This window comes from Rhodnius prolixus, unplaced genomic scaffold, assembly GCF_049639745.1.
Source record: "Rhodnius prolixus isolate KJV_2025 unplaced genomic scaffold, Rpr scaffold_1, whole genome shotgun sequence".
Taxonomy (NCBI): domain Eukaryota; kingdom Metazoa; phylum Arthropoda; class Insecta; order Hemiptera; family Reduviidae; genus Rhodnius; species Rhodnius prolixus.
In genome coordinates this window covers 7,412,236-7,428,413 of record NW_027411581.1, presented here as the reverse complement: position 1 = coordinate 7,428,413, position 16,178 = coordinate 7,412,236, and the positions used below count along the sequence as shown (strand labels likewise).

General features: G+C 36.0%; 1 long non-coding RNA gene across 1 annotated transcript in view; it reads left to right on the top strand.

The window, feature by feature from the left end:
* Positions 1-16,178, top strand: part of LOC141453662 (uncharacterized) — a 354,403-nt gene that overhangs the window by 193,694 nt on the left and 144,531 nt on the right. The window lies entirely within an intron of this gene.

The following is a 16,178-nucleotide window of genomic DNA, read 5'->3' as shown; positions in this document are numbered from 1 at the left end:
AGCTCTTTGGTTTTTTTTTTCTTCCATGACTGCCCAGTAGTAGAGATTGTTGTGTGCAGTGAAAGGACACAAAAAAGCTCCTAGCGCAATGTCTTCAAATTAAAAACAAATTAACAAATGTTGGTTGTTAAATTAAAAATAATAAAGACAATTAGTTATTTGGTTTAATTTATTTATAACGATTATTTATAACGATACTTTAGGACTGTACATTGACAAGAGACTCACGTGGAACCCACATACTCGACTGAAACGACAAGACGTGAACAGACGCTACCAAGCTAGACTACTAGACTACTTGGCCGCAGATCCAAACTCGACTTGAATCACAAACTGACAATCAACAAGACACTGTTAAGACCCATATGAACATACGGAGCAGAAGTGTGGGGCTCAACCAAACCTTCTAACTCCAAACGCCTGCAGACACTACAGTCTAAAATCCTACGGAAAATCCTGAATGCTCCATTCTACATTTCTAACCTTACCATTCACACTGACCTTCGCATCCCTTTAGTAACTGATCTAATAAAGTCTCGCTAGCGCATCTTTCACAGCCTCCTAGCTCTCCATCCTAATCCTCTTGTACAACAACTCTACTCTCCTCACCTTCCCGACAATCCTCCTCGTCGCTTGAAGCGGAGGTGGCCTAGAGATCTATTGCTGTGATTAAATCATTATGGAAGAGTTTCACCAGTGGGTGATTGCTCTAACCAGTAAGATCAAATTTACTTGATGCACAAATATACAAATAAAGTAAAAAAAAATTATTTATTAAAATATTTACAACACAAAATATGCACGCAGTGAAATTGTAAAAGTGCAAAAGATGAGTGCAAGAATGGTGAAGCTGTACACTGACAACACTATGAGATACGCATTTACAGGTTCTAATGAATGAGAAGTATGCAGGCGATAGATAGAGATGAAGGTATTCATCCAAGTAGAGTTCAGGGAGATGATAGTAATTAGTGAAATAACAGCGCTTAGAGTTTAACTGTGTGTAGGAGAAGAGAGGGAAGAATATTTTACATATTTACAACAAATTATAGATCACTATTATTCCAAGAGAAGAACTTTTGGCCACCGACGGCTCCGTCTTCTATTGGAATTTCCAAGAATGGAGTGGGAAGGGAATTCCGGGATTAATGGGTAGTAGGTGAAGAGTGGGAGAGAGGAACGTTATGAACTTTCTCAGGCCAGAATGGGAAAAGGTCGCTCACAAAGGTTACATTGAGATCGTTCTGGACGAAAACAATGGGGTTGTAGGGTTCGTAGTCGGTGATAGAGCGCTTGGTGGAACCCCACACTATACTATAAGGTCCTCAGTACTGTAGATAAGAAGTTCGTTGTTTATAGTAAGACGGGAACGTTTGTGGAATAAACGTGAGAGCAAGTCACGGTATAGTTTCTATCTTTGGCGTTTCTTAGGTCTATTCTAAGTGAGTCTTTTTTGTCCAGATAAAGGCCCAAGTAGTGAACCAAATAATCGAAGAAAGGATTCTAATATTTAGAAGCTCTGGAGAGCAAGTAGTTCTTCATACATCTTTCTGGATTTATTTTATTTATAGATTTCCTGATCCATTCGTCATGAAGACTAAGATGTATCAGCAGCGTTCCAGTTGTGTTGACAAGATCTTCATGAGTGATGAATTTGTAAAAATGTGTGTGTGAAATCATTTGCATCCCTGTATAGAGTAACCTTCCCTAGGTAGGGAATCCTTCTATCCCGAGTTAACCACGCGGTAGTGATAAATATGAATTCAACTCCTAATAGACTATTTACAAATATAATAAGTGATGGAGACTCCAGTATATCTCGTGAAGGACTACAGTGCCGATATTCAGATACCTGGGTAGGGTTACCGGATGTTGGAAGAAGATAATGTCTTCCCTGGAAACTTCATAGATTCTGTGCTTCCTCAGAGGTTTTCTTAATGAGATTGAGTGAGCCATGTTGCCTGGTGTTTCGTCCTTTACTTTCGGTTTAGTCGACACGTTATTTAAAGAAACTAGGACCACCACTTTTGCATTTTGTAGTAGGTAGTAATTGCCTGTTTTTCCAGGCGGGCTTTACGTTCAACTACCTAATTAGGTGCCGTGGATGGAGATGACTTGCAAACACATTTTACTGTAAATTTCTCATATTAACCATTAAATAAAATCCAAGGCCTAAGACCGGGAATCGTACCCACTAAACCAACAATAACATCTTAGCTTTACTGGTCTCGCCTCTAACCGCTCGGCTACTGTGGCATTTTGGTTACTTAGCCAATGCGAAAATGAAAAGTGATGTCATCAAGCTTTACTCAGGCTTTTCTGACTTTGAAAAGACAAAGACAGACTTTGAGCAGACTTTACTGAATTTGGAGTTGTGATAAATTTGCGGTGGTGACATTAAAGAACAATTAGTCTCCACGGTAACAAGACCTGACAAACTAACTAATTACTTCACTCGTTACGAAAACATTAAATACAACTATATTAATAGTAAAACAGATAATTTACGTAACTATTCGACTTCAGCTTTTAACACTAAGTACTCCAATAAATTAGGAGAAATATTATTCACAGTTTCAAACTGATTATTCTTTTAACAGCTAGGTAGATTCATAGCTAAATTTTTTTGGAAGCAATATTCACGTTGTTATATTTATTTAGAAAGAGTACATCTTTTGATTTATGTTCCTAAATTTTGAATTTTATATAATATACATAAATGTTGTAATAAATAAAATCTAGACGAATTTTTTTGGGCATTGGCTTTCGCCATACAGCCAGCATTGTTTAAGCATCCAGACGTTTGTAAACACCCGTGAACGAAAGACGTCATGTTGAAAGAAAAGGAGTAACCTGTCCAGGTACTGCCTCAAGACATTGCAAGTCACGGTTTTTTCTTGAGTAAGTAGACCCATTGTAAAAAATTTTGATGAGATTTTCAAAATAATCGAGAAAAAGTAAAAAACAAATGAAACAAAATAATTTTGAAAACCAAAATTTTCCGAATAAAGTAATGGTACCAAAATAGAATACCAATTTTTGAACTTCGTAATGGTAGCAGAGAAAGTAGAAAACTTCAGTTTACAGTTTATTTTTTTCGAAAAATAAAACTAAAACCGTTTAAAACCAGTTTTCATTTAAGTTACTAGCGTCTTCTTTAACGTATCTTTTAAAAACAAGAAGAAGCTTGTAAAGGTCAACAAACTGATATACTTACGGTGACGTATTGTCTGCCGCGCACCTACTCACTGGCCATGACCGGGATTTGATTCTACAGGTTAGAACCTGTACTGCAGAGCACTTACACTTTTACAAATGCTCTAACTTCCTTAAAACTCTTCTTGAAAGTGGAAATAATATTACTATTCTACGTAATATTCGGAAAATTGTGTTTCCACCGGAAGTGAAACTGTTTAGAACCGACTTTCTCTTGCTGCAGTTCACAAAGTTTCAAGATGTATACTAAATAGAAGTTTTCAATAACCTCCTCGAATCTTTAGGCACCACAGACCTGCTGTAACCATCTTCTTCCAGGCAAGGCCGGCTCCAAAGTTTTATAGGGCCCTTGGGCGTCACAGCCTCAGCGGGCTACTTTGTGGAGGAAAACATGAAAACTAGATTAAATATTATACAGTAAGTTGTTACAGATGAAAAAAATCTGGTAACAAGAATTGTTAATCAATTTTAATTTAAATAAGTCAATTAGGAGGCAAATGTATGCATAAAATAAAGTATGAAAAGAAATACGTCATTTGTAAGGTGAGCGAGTGAAATTGTACTTCGGACTGTTTATAAAGAAGTCTAAGCGAGCAAAGGCGATAAACAGAGCTAGACTGTGGGCAGTAAGTCACTGGAAGCGCTGTGATAAGGTTCTTTTCTTCGGCTTTGCCGGATACACCTGCAATTTTCATTCAGAAATTGGAAAATTTTCGTGTGAGTGGCTGAAGTTACCAGTGGTTGTGGACATTTCCTCAGTAACATTTCCCAGTGTGGGGGATTACACTCGACAAAATTAACTACAGAAAAGGAAGGTGGAGAGTGCTGCAGTGGACTGCGGAACAAGCGCCGGAAAAGCGTATGAAAAGTGTAAATACCTACAATTTTGCCCACTAGAAAACAAAGTAAAACCCAGGCCTCCTCGGGTAAGTTGAGTATTTCTTTTTGTAGATGGGTTATGTATATAGTTTTCACGGCTTTTTTTTTCCAATTATATTTTTATATTGTTAAGGTTTTCATCATTGTAATTTTTAATTTTTTCTTAACCCTATTAAGATATTTTTTTGGTTTATTGTAAGAAGTGTTACGGTCACAAGGAAGCTTCCGCTTTGGTTTTGTTTCCCTAAACAAAGGTTTTTTGTTTGTTTGTAGTACAGCTACTACTTTAATTAATATATTGGATACCTTAAGTATCGTAATGATAAGGTGTAAGAAGGTATACATTTGCCACCAAATACTCTTTTTCTGCAACCATGTAGGAATGTTCTCATTACTCAATTAAAATCAGCTGTGTAATGCCCAACTTCCCACACTAGTGGGGAAAAATTCCCATTAGTGTCACTTTCCTCACTAGTGAGTGGAAAAACTTTATTGTGCTTCCTTGATATAAGAAGTTTTGTTATTAAATATTTTCTGTAAAACTTTAATAAGCTTATTTAAATTTATTTTATCTAAATAATTAAAGAATGAATATTAAAAAAATAAAATAAAACTTGAAAGGAATATAGAAATAAAAATAATATTTTAATAAATAATTATATTTAATTATAACAGTTAAAAAGGTTATAGTGTTACCTTATAGAAATTTAAAATGGATTCTAGTGATTCCTGTTTAGAAAACACTCCTCCATCAATAAAAGAAACAGCAGAAAATGTAATAAGTAATGTAAATACGTAAGTAATGTAAATAATTGTAATATAACAATAAATGTTTATAATAAATTACTTTTTGTAGACTGTAAAAATGAAATTTTTAATTTTTTTAGTTAATAAATCTAATGGTTGCAGAAAAAATATAATATTTAACTCGAGTGTCAAGTATTTTCCTCACACTCGGCAATTTGCACTTGCACTCGCCTCGCTTCGCTCGCTCGTGCGTGCAAACCCTGCCTCGCGTGAGGAAAAGTACTACTTTCCACACTTGTTAAATAAATAACTGTTTATTTGGTTTCTTTAAACATTTCTTTTTTTAATATACTGTTGTCTCCAAATCGCTTTTTTCTTCCTCCCTCCAACCAACTTTATTTTTTTCATATTTATTTGCAGGCCTAAAAACTATAGTATATTTCCGTAGGTTTCGCTGCTCCCTGCGGAACTAATTTAAAACAGCGTGGCGCCCTGAGCATATTTTTTTAATTTTCTCTCCTTTGCTCATTTCATTTTATTTTATTGTTTTTCTTTCCCATCTGGACCCACCTGAATTATCCACTGAATTGACGCTGGGCCTAATTGGTAGCGCAACAAAGTAAGACGATCTAAATAAATTTGGCCACGCACCCAATCACTATTCAGAAGATTAGCCGTCTTCTTCTTTGGCAGTTTTACCTCGCCATTTATCTAATGCTTTGTTGAATCAACTTCTTGATTCGCTGTAATCGCTCTTTCTGGGTTTTTTAATCAGGGGAAGGGTGGCAAGTGCTGGGGGCACCACTAGAAGCGATGTGGGCCTCAGCACTCGCCTAGGTCGGCGTCGATGTGTATACATTCCACTTCTGGTTTAATTATTAATACACTGAAGCAGATATCATAATATTTCTCGTCAAACTAGACGAGAATTCCTTATTTTTCCATTAATTTAGCAATCGTCACTGAAAATTCAATCGACCATGTGTATACATTCCACCCTTGCCTTAATTATTAACTCACAGAAACAGAAATCCTCATACTTTCGGTCAAACCAGACGAGAATTCCTTATTTTTCCATTAATTTAGCAATCGTCACTGAAAATTCAATCGACCATGTGTATACATTCCACCCTTGCCTTAATTATTAACTCACAGAAACAGAAATCCTCATACTTTCGGTCAAACCAGACGAGAATTCCTTATTTTTCCATTAATTTAGCAATCGTAACCCAAAATTCAATCGACCATGTGTATACATTCCACCCTTGCCTTAATTATTAACTCACAGAAACAGAAATCCTCATACTTTCGGTCAAACCAGACGAGAATTCCTTATTTTTCCATTAATTTAGCAATCGTAACCCAAAATTCAATCGGCCATGTGTATACATTCCACCCTTGCCTTAATTATTAACTCACAGAAACATAAATCCTCATACTTTCGGTCAAACCAGACGAGAATTCCTTATTTTTCCATTAATTTAGCAATCGTAACCCAAAATTCAATCGACCAGGTGTATACATTCCACCCCTGCCTTAATTATTAACTAACAGAAACAGAAATCCTCATACTTTCGGTCAAACCAGACGAGAATTCCTTATTTTTCCATTAATTTAGCAATCGTAACCCAAAATTCAATCGACCAGGTGTATACATTCCACCCCTGCCTTAATTATTAACTAACAGAAACAGAAATCCTCATACTTTCGGTCAAACCAGACGAGAATTCCTTATTTTTCCATTAATTTAGCAATCGTAACCCAAAATTCAATCGACCATGTGTATACATTCCACCCTTGCCTTAATTATTAACTCAAAGAAACAGAAATCCTCATACTTTCGGTCAAACCAGACGAGAATTCCTTATTTTTCCATTAATTTAGCAATCGTAACTTCAGATTCGTAGTACCCTGTTTGTACAATCCAATTCACACCTAAATCTCAAAATTACCATTACAAAATAAGTAATTCTGGATTAGTTTGGACAAAAATATTTTATTTCTTCTTCATTGGGTTAACAACTAAGACAACGGTGGGCTGTACAAACAGGCTAGCCTTTAATTGGAAGTTACCATTGCAGAATTAATAGAAAAATAAGGAATTCTTGTTTAGTTTGTCTGAAAAGATTGAGATTTATGGATGAGAGAATTAATAACTAAGACAAAGGTGGAATGCTACCCTGTGGCCTAGAATTTGAAGTTACGATTGCAGAATTAATGAAAATGTAAGGAATTCTAGTCTAGTTATATTGGAGAGATTGAGATTTATGCTATAGACAATTAATAACTAGCTAATAGTGGATTATACACAAAGGGTAGACCAAATTTGAAGTTACGATCGCAAAATTAATGAAAAGATAAGGAACTACCGTCTCGTCTGACAGGAAATTCAGAAATTTCTGCTTCAATATATTGATAACTAAGTAGAAAGAAGTTAAAATCTAGAAGAGAATTATTCATTTTTCTATTATATTTTAGACGTAATTGGAAATTAAGACTACCCTTTGTGTACATTCTAATTTCAGACTTAGTTATTAATTCACTGAAGTTGAAATTTCAATCTTTCAGGTGAAACTAGAATAGACTTCTCTATTTTTCCATTTGTTTTGCAATCGTAACCCAAAATTCAAGCTACCCAGTGTATAAATTCCATCTCTAGCTTGATTATGAATACACAGAAGCAGAAATCCTCATATTTCCAGTCAAACTATACGAGAATTCCTTATTTTTCTTCTTTTTTTGGGGGGGGCATCGAAACTTCGAATTCGGAGTACCCTGTTTGTACAATCCAATTGACGGCTGAATCTCGGATTTCCATTACAAAATAATTAAGAAAAATAAGTAATTCTTGACTAGTTTTGAACAAATGTATTTATATTTCTTCTTCAGGGTATGAACAACTTAGACTATGGTGGATTGAAGATGCAGGGTAGCCTTTAATTGGAAATTTCTCTTTGTGTACAAATCCACTTCTGACTCAGATTTTTAATTAGTACCATTACAAAATAAATGGGAAAAATCTCATTCTCTTCTAGTTTTACTGCTAAGATTTGGATTTCTTTTTTCTTCAATGAATTAATAACTAAGCCTATGGTTGATTTTATACGCACAGGGCGGCTCAAATTTGAATTTAACGATTGCAAAATTAATGGAGAAATAATGAGTATTTTTCCTTTTAGTTTTGAACAAAAGAATGAGATTTCTGTTTCAGTGTATTAACTTGCTCTTAAATATAACTTTACTTTGGCGCAGTGGGTTCTGAACCTCCGCCATAATTCTTGTAGTTGGGAGGATCTATATCGGAGGATCTATATCGGAGGATCTATATTGGAGGATCTATATCGGAGGATCTACATCGGAGGATCTATATCGGAGGATCTACATCGGAGGTTTTTTCACTCTCAATTTTCAGCTCTGGGCCCAAGTTTACAAAATTGTTTAGATTTCCAAATTCAAAGCCACAAATCGATGTGAAATATTTTCATTCGATTAATAAATATATTATGTTATTATTATACACAATATTATACACTAATAATATGATTTTGCCGGGTATCATAATTAATAATTTCACTCAAGTTTAAGTGAAAATAATAAAATTTTACACAAAGTCATTGAAATTACTGCAAGTTTCTTACGAGGGTAATTAATTTAGACTAACTTGCGCTTGTACACTGAGAACTCTAGAGTCTTGCTGTCAACTGTATGCAACGCCAGTGTGCTACAAAACAAAAGCTAATAAAACCAGATGCTTGAAAGTTGAGGAAGCTTTTTGCCTCAGTGGAAATAAATCGCCTGGCTTGATTACAACCCTGCAGACATACGGTATGACTAAGTTCTCCTTCAAATTAGTGTGACTTAATTAACATAATGTTCTTCATATTCTAAGCAATTTCTGTTTGTTTTTTAATTTTTCCTTTTAGTGGTATCGTGTTCAATTTTCTATTTTCCATTGAATTTTCATGCTATTCATTCTTGTTAAATTTTCTTTGATGAAACATCATGAAATGCTTTTCCCTGCTATTGTTGATTTTCCACTTACAAGTGTCAGAGCAGATACTGTAATTAGTTAAGAAGACCTTGCAAAACGGAAGGATCTATGTGACTTTCTGTGAAAAGCGACAATATATTGATTTAAATGATGCAATGTGGATTGTGGCAACGAAATTCCAGACGATAATGAGGTGAGAGTTCACTAATCGGATCGCAATAACGATTCGAAAGAGATATTTCCATTATTAAGTAGCTGTAGTACGTTTTTTCTTCTCTGGGTTAACTGGGGCTGCGAGCAACGAGCTCTATTCAGCTACGTTGATTAAGAGTTCAGTTGAGTTTGGTCGCCCATCGGTAACCAACTTGAAATGGGTTCCAGATTCCTATTGGGAAATGTTACGAATCACCTAAAAGTGACTTTTCTTTGGAAATGTTACGAATGAATTACCAACTAGATTTACTTATCTGCAATGAAAGAGAGAAAAATTTAAAGAAAATATTTGAAGACTTTTCATTAAATTATAATTTTTTGTTTTTTAATCCATGCAGTAAAGGGCTGCTTTAAAGAAATCCTTAAAAGTCAAGGGTTCAGTGAAAAATCTTCTATACATTTTCACAACGGCAGGTCTAACAGGTGTGTTGGTCAGGACTCTTGCAAATCAGCTGTAATATAAAGAATTTTCTCCAGGACATCGCCAGGTTAGACTCTACTTTGTCTACATAATAATTTATCTGCAAAGGTAATCTCAGAGCTGAATCAATTTGGTAAAAAATAGAAGACAAACGTAAGACAGTTAATAAAAGTAGAAAAATTTATTGAATGAATTCGTGGAGAACATGAGGAAGTACAATTTCAAGCGATCCAATCAAGCGACTATCAATGTTTATATATGATTTTGAAAACAATGAAAACAAAGAATTTACCCCCCTAGATGTATTCGCATCTAGATCACCTTGTAGGATGCTGTAAAATGTATCCTTCGGTTCCTTTTTTTTTCTCTTTTTCTTTACGTCTTGAAACAATCGATTAATTAGGTTAGTGAGAAGTCACATATTATGAGAATAAAAGAAAAAAATTTAAAACCAAAATACCAGAATGAAAAACGTCATTTCCGTTTAAATTCCTCAATTTGGTCTGTATTATGTAATAACGAATGTAATAACATAACACTTTTAAGTTCTATAACAGTAAAATACTTCTCCCCAGGAAGAACAGTTAAACATTGGAGAACATGAAGAATCGGTTAAAAAATTAATATCTTTCATGAGGTTTTTAAGATGATCTCTGATGAAGACTGAAACGAATCACCAGAGATCTTAACGAAACATGATATCTTGCAAATCTGCAAGTGCACTTTATAAACGTTGTCTCCCTAAGTCTCCCTAAATTGTAAGAAATATGGCGAATTATTAAGAAGCTTTTACGAAATAGGCTCCCAAATTTTCGCCATGAAGATGTAAGTTAAAAAGAGAGAATATGAATTTAAGACTTCATGTAGCTCCGTTTTTGTTTAGAGTTAGGAATTCATCTAGATCGAGAAACGAAATTTCGTTATAGCTTATACTTGTAGTACCTTATTCCAGAATCCAACTACTTCCATGGATGTATCCTGTACTGCCCCTTCATAAAGTGAAACAAAGTTGGAACTGGAACTACAGAATTCCATTCTGTAAACGATCCCGATTCGAGGAGAGAAACTACCCAGCGTTAGCACTCTCTACAGGAAATCGGCGTTGACGATGATCTTTAGACCTCAAGGAAGTCTCGGGGCCACTGTCGGTTCAGTCGGCGTAGTGGATTGTTAGAGTTGGAGATGGCTGTAAAGAAAAAGAAAAAATATTTGGAATTCTAAGTCGGGCTTCAAATTAATGAGAGTAAGACGAAGATATATCAGGGAGAATACAGATTTGAAACAGTCTCCGATTTCCTTACTTACTTTCCTTACTTCATCGTAAGTAGTGGATGTTAATGAAGAGATAGTTGCGAACTATAGAAGGTACTTCAGTCTGGGCAAAAAGTACGAAGAGCAGTTCGGTCATCCGAGATACGAATCGTTCATCAGACATATCATTACGTAAGGCATTGAATCCTGAATACTGAACAAAATTTAGTATCCCTGTGAAAAGATAGATTTGTGCGGGAAGTACTCAGGTGGCAGAAGAGAACTCAGTATAAAAAATGAGGGCGGACAGCTGAAGAAGCGGGAAAAATAGGGATTTAGAGTTGGATTGCTCTTCTTGGTTTCAGAAAACCGGATAGTTATTACCAATATGGCAGGGATCATTTGTAAACGCGCGGACAAGGGGTCGCCCTAAATCTAGATGGCTGAACGAGTAAGAGCTGATATCTAAACTATAATAGGATGGTTCAGCGCTTGTTTACCCTCCCGTGGATTGAGCAGAACAGAGACCATATCAGAGAAGATCATTGCCTAAGAGGAGACAGTGGACCGAAATACAAGGAAGGAAATTTTTCTGTTTCCAAATCTTAAGTATTTATTCATGTAGTAGTATGAATAAAATCAAAAGGAAAACTACTATCGACTTTTCCTTTTCTTTTGCTAAAGTCGATTGTAAATCTGTTCGTACAAAACTTTTTCTCGAAATAAAAAGCAAATCCATCAAACATTATGCAACTGGTAAGTCCAGTTGAGTACAAATTATACGATGAGTTTGTACCATGACTACGATGCTTAATGTGCCAAATATGAAACATTACAAACCTTGTTCAAGCTCACTTGTTGAGAACTTTAAAATTTCCTTTCCATTTAAAGAAGTCCGCGCCCATTGGTTAACCCAATTTGTTTTTAGGTGAAACTAAAGAACACTGTAGGTAAAAGGCTGACACAGACGGAAGTGCACTGTTTTGATTTTGAATTTATTTAGTAATTTACAATCTGTAAGTAAAAATATAATTGGTGAAGATGCAAATTGTGCATGCAGTTGCAGGAGGAGAGAAACTATCCAGCGGTAGCACTCTCTACAGGAAATCGATGATGACGATGATCTTTAGACCTCAAAGAGGTCTTGAGGGCCACTGTCGATTCAGTCGACGTAGTGCATTGTTAGGAACAACAGTCGTTGCGAGAGACTGTAAAAAATAGATTAGAGTAATTAAAGAGAGCAGTATGGAACTAATGTTATTTGGCGAGTTGTTGTACGATAAGCATGTTGAGGTCGCTGTGAAGAGTGGTAGAATAAAATGTAACTCTATGAAAAGATAGATTTGTTCCAGGAAGTATTCAGAAGCCTGATGAGTAGAATTGTTTGAAAATTTGGGTAAAGTTAATTCTGTAAAGTAAACTGCAATACATCTTAGCTTTGCGGGCCTTCTAACCGCTCGGTTATCGTGGCGTACCAATCGATAAATGTTTGCGTTTTAAGTGTACTGCCTTCATCTGCACAGAATCACCTGTCACCGCCTTCAAACTAAAAGTCATTGAAGCAAATAATGTCCAGGAGAAACCTACTTCTTCAGATTGACAGAGTTTGCCGGAGTTTCTAGAACCAGAAGTATAATTTGCCAAACAGAAGACCATGTCCGAAGAGCTTCCTCCTTTGATTTTTCGCTTTTGAGATGTCCACACCTTTGAAAGACGAACGAATGGATAAAATATTAAGGAGAGAAATACAACTACTTTTTCTATCGTTAGGAAAAACGGGAAAATAACTTTTTTAAATAAGAAAGGCATAACCATAAATTTGATTACTAATTTTCTTCCTTATGACTATAAAATTACAATTTTATTAGAAGGCGCTTTCTGTTTCAGATTAGAATATGCAGATGAGTTATATTTAATACAATTTTAACAAAGCAAAAAAATGTAGAATTGACCTTTACCAATAGTTTGCAAGAGAAATTCAAATTAGAGAGATAAAAGTTTAAGGTCGGTTTAATAGTTTCAATATGGCTGCAGAACTACATTGAAAGCCCTACAGCTCAGCTTACTGATCAATTAAGTTGGGTAATTTCAAACTAAAAGCTTACGATGAACACAATTCTTCAGGTAAAACACACTACCTCTCATGCTATTTCCTTAGAACACTATGCGTTCCAGTATCTCATTTAGTTCTTGGTAATATCTCAGAGGTGAAATAATTTTTTTTGGTAATTTTGGCTGGTTTTACTAGACTTACCAAATATTTCTTTAAGAGATTATCGATTGATTGCTTTACTCCATCTTTGTGCTTGTAGTTCGATACCTTTCTTGTTAGCTAGATAGTTCATAAGAATTCACTTAAATCTGCTGTTCTTCTTCCCTATTCCGATAACTTTTTTAACCCATACAAATAAGTTATTGCTAGAGATAAGTTTACTCTGCAGAAGTGAAGGAGAAGGACGGTGGCTCATTAATTTTTGGGTTAATTTGTCGCGAAGTTTATGGTATTGCATGATCAAGTAGCGGCAGTACTTGTTCCTCTTCTCTGGGTTAACTGAGGCTGCGAGCAACGGGCTCTATTCAGCTACATTAGAGTACAGTTGAGATTGGTCGCCAACTTGATCGGACACCAACTTGATTGATCGGAAAACAACTTGAAATGGGTACTAAATTCTTCTTGGGAAATGTTAAGAATCACATAAAAGAGGCATTTCTTTGGAAATTTTACAAATGAATTTCCAACTAGATTTACTTATCTGCAATGAAAGAGATAAAAGTTAAAAGAAAATATTGGAAGTGTTTTCAATAAAATCTAAATATTTAAAAAAAAAATCCTTGCTGTAAAGGGCTGATTTAAACAAGCCCTTACAAGTCAAGGGTTCAGTGAAACTCTTCTTTACATTTTTCACAATGGCTGGTCTTTCTGTGTGTTGGATAATGTAAAGAATTTTCACCTGGGCATCGCCAGGTTACACTCTTCTTTGTCTACATAATAATTTATCTGCAAAGGTAATCTCAGAGCTGAATCAATTTGGTAAAAAAAAGAAGACAAACGTAAGACAGTTAATAAAAGTAGACAAATTTATTGAATGAATTCGTGGAGAACATGAGGAAGTACAATTTGAGGTTTAGTTCGAGGAGTTGATTTGATTGCGTTGATTGAAATGAGCTGGGTAAGCTGGATCTAGTAGAGGTAGTGGCCGCCTACACCGTGGTACAATCCGCCGAGTCCATGGTAGCCGAGATGTCCATAACCAAGACCGTATCCATATCCAAGACCACCATATCCAAGTCCAGAATATCCAAGTCCATATCCACCATATCCTAGTAAACCTAAAATACAATAGTTTATGTTATTAGAAGCTTGAAAACCATCCATGATGAAATTTATATTCTGTAGATATCGTGATGTATGTTAGTTCTTGGGGGATTACTTACCAGTTCCAACAACGCCTCTCTTGTCTCTGGTTTCCTCAACCGCCAAGGCGACGGCGAACAGAGCCAATACGAAGATCTGTGCAAAGAAAATGGGAAAAATCAAAGATATTTCTTATTCTAATGAACTGGAAAAGCATATATTGTATTTCTGTAGGATACAAATGTATTTTCTAATTTTTTTAAAAAACCATAAATGTTAATTTTTTGGGCAGAATTTGTAGTTAATCGTCTGTAAAGGAAGAGAAAATCATGCTGTATGCTATCAAAGCTTTTCGAAAGAGTTCGACCAAAGAACAAAAGTTTAAATTCCCAGTAGTTCAAACTAATCCAACAAAAGCTTCGGGTGGAAAGTACTCAGCTGTGAAACACATCTTTATCACTCTTCATGTTCCACCCAGAAGCTCTAATCTCCTCACAGCCCAATTCTCACCTAATCTCCTCACAGTCCTGATTGGATTAGCCAATTCTTTTTCCGTCCCTTAAACACAATTAAAAGCCTAACACCTGTCTACCTTTGCACGTTTAGTATTTTCCGTGTACGAGAACACAAACCTTACTTTTAACAATTTTCTTAGTGGTCATCTCCTATTTAGAAATCCACGCTTCATAACCACTACATCAACACCCGCCTTCCTTCTCACATGTTGATGAATTACTTTTCACGATCAGTACTTTCCCAGCTTTCTAATCATCATTTTTTTAGATCGCTGTAAGACGCCCTAAGATTTTTTACAGTGTTGAATGCTATTACGAGGGTCGTTTGAAAAGTCCGTGCAAAGTCAGAGAGATAGCACTACTGGCGCGTATCGAGGTTATGTTTAGTTAGTAGCATCTCTTGGAAGAACACACACCAAGTTTCAGCCAGATCGGTCTATTTCATTGTGTTTGGCATTCGTTTGAATCGAGGAAGTCGAGTGATTTTCAAAAAATGGACGAAAAAGAATTTCGTGTGTTGATTAAACACTACTTTATGAAAGGCAAAACGCCTCAGGAGACTAAAGAGAAGCTTGATAAACATTATGGTGACTCTGCACCTTCGATTAGAACAGTTTATAAGTGGTTTCAAAATTTTCGGAGTGGCCATATGGGCACAAGTGACGCTGAACGTTCTGGACGCCCCGTTGAGGTTACTACTCCAGAAATCATTGATAAAATCCATGATATGGTGATGGATGACAGAAGAGTGAAGGTGCGTGAGATTGCTAGTGCTGTGGGCATCTCGAATGAACGGGTACATAATATTTTGCATCAACACTTGGACATGACAAAGCTATCCGCAAGATGGGTGCCGCGATTGCTCACGCTTGACCAAAAACGAAATCGTGTGAAGTGTTGCAAGGACGGTTTGCAGCTGTTCCAGAAGAATCCGCAGGACTTTAAGCGTCGTTTCGTCACTGTGGATGAAACATGGATACATCACTACACTCCTGAGACCAAAGAACAATCTAAACAATGGGTTACCAAGGGGGAATCTGCGCCAAAAAAGGCGAAGACCGTTCCTTCGGCCGGAAGGATTGTGGCAACTGTCTTTTGGGATTCGCAAGGAATAACCCTCATCGACTATCTGGAAAAGAGTAAAACTATTACAGGTGCATATTATTCATCGTTATTGGACCGTTTGAAAACGAAAACCGAGCTGCAAGAAAAACGCCCACGATTGGCCCACAAAAAAAGTCCTTTTCCATCACGACAACGCACCAGCTCACACCTCAGCAGTTGTGGTCGCAAAATTAATGGAAATAGGGTTCCAACTCGTTTCACATCTCCCCTATTCTCCAGACTTGGCTCCCTCGGACTACTATTTGTTCCCCAATATGAAGAAATGGCTGGCGGGAAAAAGATTTTATTCAAACGAGGAGGTGATTGCAGAAATGAATGGCTATTTTTCAGACTTGGACATATCCTATTATTCGGAAGGTATCAACAAACTAGAGCAGCGTTGGACGAAGTGTATAAGCCTAAAAGGAGACTATGTTGAAAAATAAAAAAGCTTTACCCCAAAAAATTAAGTAGTTTTTATTTTTG